Below are 6,766 nucleotides of genomic sequence, written 5' to 3' on the forward strand. Positions count from 1 at the left end.
ATAGAGAGGTTGGATTTGTTACCAATGGTTCCTTTGCCAATGATTTTACCCTTGTTGTTGTCTCCGAAGGTGACATATCCTTCGTCTATGCTAGAGAGCTTAGAGAATTGAGATGGATCTCCGGTCATATGCCTTGAGCATCCACTATCAAGGTACCATTTCTTGCTCCTAGCTTGCAATTGTTTAGTTTTCTCCCCTTCGATGGCCATAAAGGCGTAATGAGCAACTTGCTCGGTGTTGGATTCTTCTTCCTCGGATGCGCTCGAATCATCCCATGTTGCTTGTGTCACGCCCCTAAAATATCCATGATATTAAAAATTTTTCATTACAACTAACCCAGGATCCTAACACACAATTGAGGTCACTAAGAAAACATTCAGATCAAAAATTTCACTTCTATAATCTACCAATTCATATCCCTATGCAATTCATAAACATAGCACACATCACTCGATAATTCATACAATCTGAACTCGACTCATCAAAATAAAAACCACAATATAAATCCACAAGTGGGAAAAATCTATGCAGTCACCACAATCATCGATTTACCATAAGTTCATATCATTACACAAATTTAATTTAACATTCCAAAACCCTATACATGAGGGATCCTTTAACTTACACAAAATCCACAGGTTTAGATTCATAGTCACATTTCATTAGATGCAAGGTAGCTTATACACAACTACATATATGCTAACAAAAATTCTGCCCAACGTCTTCTAAACTTTCCGCTGCCTCAGCCCATTCTTAACATTTAAGCAAGAGATACGCTATCCTGAAAAATTTATCAACAAATGGGGTGAGCATAAAGAGCTCAGCAAGTGACTAACATATCCATATCAAAATAGTACAATTTCCAAAGAGATGCAGTTTCAAACACAAAGCAGAATATACGATTTCGTATACATAATATCATTAGGAGCAGAATCATAATTGTCCTTTTTAATCTTACATATTTGGTTCCTAACAGATGGGGCATAGAGTAATTGGAGCATATCAGAAACAAGGGAAACATATCGGAGCTTATCAATGGCATATAAAATGTTCCAAATCACATCAACGACATATGGAACATTACGAAGCAAAATCAACAGTGAATGAAGCATTTCATAGCATATCAAACTCATATGTCGTACCAAAGCTCAAACGTCGTCCTTGACGTTGCAATCATATCATAACTATCCAGAGCACGAACAGAAATAACTCACCAAAACTCTGGATGCCATATCAAACATATAGAGGGTGTAGTGGGATCTCAGTCAGAATGTGATTCATCCATTTCTGAATGACCACCTGACAAAAGTCTCCCACGTCTGGGAGCTCCATCCACCCACGTCTAGGTGAAGTCAAAGGGGGCCGGCAGAGCATCGCAGGCTCTAATCACATACCCTCAAAGCGGGCAACAAGCGCATACCCTTTACCATTTCTGGCAAAGGTCCAGAATATCCCACATAACGGGACCCCACAAAGCGGGCAAATAGCGCATACCCTTTACCATTTCTGGCAAAGGTCCGGACAATCCCACACACCAGAGTACAAAAGGGCAGTTTCAACAATAAGTAGCATATATCGGAAGCACACGCGGAGCAATCAAACGTACATGTGCCTTTTCAAAAGCAATGTGATGCAAGGAACAAATCTCTCACAAAAAGTATTCATGTTAGGAAAGAAATGAAAGCAAGAGTGTACAGGGATTCCAAGCAATCATAATCAGCTCAATTCCAATAAGAAGATTAGGCGAATTCAAGTATCCAAAGGAAATGGAACAGAACACGCGAAATCGACCAAAGCTCGATTTCGGACAGAATTCCAGTGGCACATCAAACAAATATTTCAGAATAACAATTATGCTCCAATACCCACAAGAAGGCTATGGTCGAACCATATATCAATCCATATTCGGATGGAACAGATTTCATATGAAACAGGGCTCCCAACACAGAGTTACCTCTGATTTGGTAACACAAGGTCAAAATCACAATCACTGTTTTGCAGAATTTATAGGGTCGGATTCAACAGACGATAGGGTGGGCAATTGAACTCCAAAATTTTCAAACTATATGTCAAAAGAGAGAATTTCAAGTCTAGTTTCAAATAAAATCAGTTTGGTACAAATCAGAATTTTCAACAGGGAGTTATAGGCGTTTTAGTTTCGAAAGGTCAGAAATCTTGAACTCTGTTTTACAGCGTCTATAGGCTCTTTTGAAACAAATTTTTGGGTAAGTATTCGGTGTCCAAAATCTACAAAATCGGTGTCAAAAGAAAGACATACGAGTCTAATTTCAAACAAAAATAGTTCCTGCCTGAATTCTCATTCTGTACTAAAACTTAGGGCCGAAACAGTGCTTAAGGGTCAGTTTACCGAAAACTTTCAGAATCCATAGTTCTATGTCCAAAGAGGAACATTTCAGTTTCTAAATAAAAATCTTCCAATTTATTTTAAATCAACATAAAAACAGAGTCAAATACTTATGTAGGAAGGGGTTAGAACACTTGCCTTTGCAAATTTTGACCCCCAATGAAAAGATTAAAGCAAGAACCCCAAAAGCCCCAATTTTCTTTCTCTTCTTCTTCTTCTTCTTCTTCTTCTTCTTCTTCTTCTTTCTTTCCCTGATCACCCACGAGCTGCCTCCTCTGCTTCCTTAACAACGAAGGCAGAGAGGCTTAAGCGGTGGAATTTGTCATTTGGTGCATTTTGCAGTTTAGTCCTCGTTTTTATCATATTCACGATTAGGTCCTTAGGGTTTACATATAGGTCCTCAGATTCTTTCTTTTTTTTTTTTTTTTTTTTTTTTTGAACAGATCTCCCAAATCTTAAAAATAAGTTACCTCTGATTCATACTCTATTTCTTTTGTCAATTAAAATAGATGCTTACATTATCACCAAAAATTTATACGAACATTCGGAAATGAGGGGTGTTACACTCTCCCCCCCTTAAAAGAAAAATTTAGTCCTCTAAATTTATCGTACCTCTATTCGATGAAAAGACGAGGATACACCTTTTTCATTTCCTCTTCTAGCTCCCAAGTTGTCTCTTCTCCAGAATGATGTCTCCAATTTACTTGCACCAGTGGGATGACCCGATTCCTTAGGACTTTTTCTTTCTTATCAATAATCTGAATAGGCTCTTCCACATAGGATAAATCTTTATCGAACTCCACCAGCTCATACTTAATGATGTGAGAAGGGTCATACATATACTTTCTAATCATCGAGACATGAAATATATCATGGACATGGCTCAATGCTGGTGGTAAGGCAATCCTGTAAGCGACAGAACCAACCCTCTCAAGAACCTCAAAAGGTCCAATAAATCTTGGGCTTAACTTTCCTTTCTTTCCAAACCTTATAATGCCTTTGGAAGGGGAGACTTTTAAGAATACAAATTCCCCGATTTCAAACTCAATATCTCGTCTCCTATTATCGGCATAACTCTTTTGACGACTCTGAGCAGCTTTTAACCTTTTCCTTATAACTTGAATTTTCTCGGTAGTTTCTTGTACCTTGTCCGGTGCTAACAACTTTCTGTCCCCAACTTCCTCCCAACATATAGGTGTTATGCACTTTCGCCCATATAAAGCTTCATAAGGGGCCATCTGAATACTTGAATGATAACTATTGTTATACGTGAACTCAACAAGTGAAATATCCTTATCCCATTCACCTTTCCAATCCATAACATAGGCTCTAAGCAAATCCTCAAGTGTTTGAATTGTTCTTTCTGACTGACCATCAGTCTGAGGATGATATGCAGTACTAAACTTAACTTTAGTGCCCATAGATTCCTGTAATCTTCTCCAGAATCTAGAGAGAAATCTGGAGTCTCTATCAGAGATGATCTCCTTTGGAATACCATGAAGTCTTACTATTTCATTAACATATAAATCTGCAAGTCTATCAAGCGAATAAGTCATATTAATCGGAAGGAAATGTGCAGATTTTGTTAACCTATCAATGATAACCCAAATAGCATCATGCTTCCTCGAGGTTCTGGGTAGTCCTGAAACAAAATCCATAGTAATACGTTCCCATTTCCATTCAGGTATAACTAAAGGTTGCAGCAACCCTCCAGGTCTTTGGTGTTCTACTTTGATTTGCTGACATGTTAAACATTTTGAAACATACATTGCAATTTCCTTCTTCATGCCTTCCCACCAATAATAACTTTGAAGATCTCTATACATCTTAGTGCTCCCAGGGTGTAGGGCGTACTTTGAAGTATGACTTTCATTTAGGATTTGATTCTTGATATCTAGTTCATTTGGTACACATACTCTCTCCCCAAATCTCAATAGACCATCCTTTGAAACTTGAAATTGTGGCTTCAATTCCTTTTCTACTTCACTCCTCAAGTAGATTAAGTGTGGATCTCGTAATTGTCCCTCCTTAATTTGTTGCATAAGATCAGACTGCACTTGAATGGAGGCCATCAAAATCATCGAGTCTTGCTCTTTCCTCAAAGCTTTCAAATCAAAATTTTCTTCTATTAGCTTCCATTGCTTCACGACCAGACTAGCCATAAAACTTGTAGATTTCCTACTAAGTGCATCAGCTACAACATTGGCCTTGCCCGGATGATAACGGATGGCACAATCATAATCCTTCAGAAGTTCTATCCATCTTCGCTGCCTCATGTTTAACTCTTTCTGAGTGAAAATATATTTTAAACTCTTGTGATCAGTGAAGATTTCAAACTGTCGACCATACAAATAATGTCTCCAAATCTTTAGAGCAAAAATGATTGCTGCTAATTCCAAATCATGAGTTGGATAATTCAATTCATAACCTTTAAGTTGCCTAGAAGCATAAGCAATTACTCTCCCTTCCTGCATCAAAACACATCCTAGGCCCTTTCTTGAAGCATCAGTATAAACTACAAATCCCTCACTACCACTTGGAATAGTGAGAATAGGGGCACTAGTTAATCTTCTTTTTAACTCTTGAAAGCTTTGCTCACAATCATCGCCCCATACGAATTTCATATTCTTCTTAGTGAGTTTGGTGAGAGGTTGAGCAATTCGAGAAAATCCCTCCACAAATCTCCTGTAATAACCTGCCATGCCCAAGAAACTTCTAACCTCTGTTACATTTGTTGGTACTTCCCATTCAACTACAGCTTCTATTTTCCTTGGATCAACAGATATGCCCTTCCCTGAAATCACATGGCCTAAGAAAGCAACTTTATTCAACCAAAATTCACATTTGCTGAACTTCGCATACAACTTCTTTTCTCTTAGTATGGACAGCACATCTCTCAAGTGTTCCTCATGCTCCTGATTATTCTTTGAATATACCAATATGTCATCAATAAATACAATTACACAGATATCCAAGAGCGGTTGAAATATCCTATTCATTAGTTCCATAAAAGCTGCAGGGGCATTTGTCAAACCAAAAGGCATCACCAAGAATTCATAATGACCATATCGAGTTCTGAAAGCTGTTTTTGAAATATCCTCCTCCTTGATCTTTAACTGATAGTAACCTGACCTCAGGTCAATCTTAGAGAATACTTGTGCACCCTGCAGTTGATCAAACAAATCATCAATTCTAGGTATAGGATATTTGTTTTTGATGGTCACCTGATTCAACTGTCTATAATCAATACAAAGCCTCAATGTTCCATCCTTCTTCTTCACTAATAGTACCGGAGCACCCCATGGGGATACACTGGGTCGTATGAAACCCTTATCTAATAATTCTTGTATTTGCTTCTTTAATTCTTCTAGCTCAAGTGGCGCCATTCTGTAGGGAGGCTTAGATATTGGGGTTGTACTGGGGGCTAGATCAATAGCAAATTCACCCTCTCTATCTAGAGGTAAACCAGGCAAGTCATCTGGAAATACATCAGGGAATTCTTTGACCACTGAAATTTCATCTAGGTGGGTTTCCTGATTTGAATGCTCCTTTACACACACCATATAACAAAAACAACCTTTCTGCATAAGATGATAAGCTTGAAGTGCGGATATTAAGCAAGGAGGCAAATCATGCTTAATGCCCTCAAAGAAAAATATAGGCTGATCTGGTATGCAGAAGGTAATTATTTTTTTGTAACAATCAATACTAGCGTGATGAGAAGATAACCAATCCATGCCGAGTATAATATCAAAGCCCTGGATCTCTAGAAGAATCAAATCAGCAAGGAATTCGTGGTCTCCAATAGAGATCAAACAAGATGGGTAGACCAAGTTTGTTGCCAATGAATCTCCAACAGCAGTTGTTACATATAACATATAATCCAGGGGTTTAGGTGAAATATCCAAGTGACAAGCAAAGTATTTTGAAACAAATGATAAGTTGGAGCCGGGATCAAACAAAACTTTTGCATTTCTTTTAGAAACATGAAGAATACCTTCCACCACTGATTTAGAAGCTCTAGAATCTTGTTCAGTGATAGCGTATACTCTAGCATGGACTGAGGGTCTAGGAGGCAGTGGCTCTTTCTTCTTGTTCAGTGGGCAATCTCTTATTTGATGACCTAGCTTCCCACAACCAAAACATGCTCCAGTCACCCAAAAACACCGACGTGTTTCATGATTTAATCCGCATTTTGCACATAACTGAGTCCTCCCCAATGGTTTCCTTTTCTCAAATCCAGATGTCTTAAACCTCTTGTTACTATCTTCGTATTCATTTACTCTCCTGCTTTTGCTAGTAAATTTGTCCCTTTGGTTCTTGCCAATGATTTCTTGAATTTCCTCCATGTCTCTTTCAATTTTCAAAGCTCTTTCTACCGTATCAGCATATGTTAGTAAT

General features: G+C 38.2%; 1 long non-coding RNA gene across 1 annotated transcript; it reads right to left on the reverse strand.

Moving 5' to 3' along the window:
- Positions 1-481: 481 nt before the first annotated feature.
- LOC135637775 (uncharacterized) lies at positions 482-3,892 on the reverse strand. Its single transcript, XR_010496378.1, has 2 exons — positions 2,504-3,892; positions 482-781 (listed from the first exon to the last, which is right to left on the reverse strand). It is a non-coding gene; the product is annotated as an uncharacterized LOC135637775 (long non-coding RNA).
- Positions 3,893-6,766: the final 2,874 nt, after the last annotated feature.

The sequence above is a fragment of the Musa acuminata genome, chromosome BXJ3-5, assembly GCF_036884655.1.
Source record: "Musa acuminata AAA Group cultivar baxijiao chromosome BXJ3-5, Cavendish_Baxijiao_AAA, whole genome shotgun sequence".
Classification (NCBI taxonomy): domain Eukaryota; kingdom Viridiplantae; phylum Streptophyta; class Magnoliopsida; order Zingiberales; family Musaceae; genus Musa; species Musa acuminata.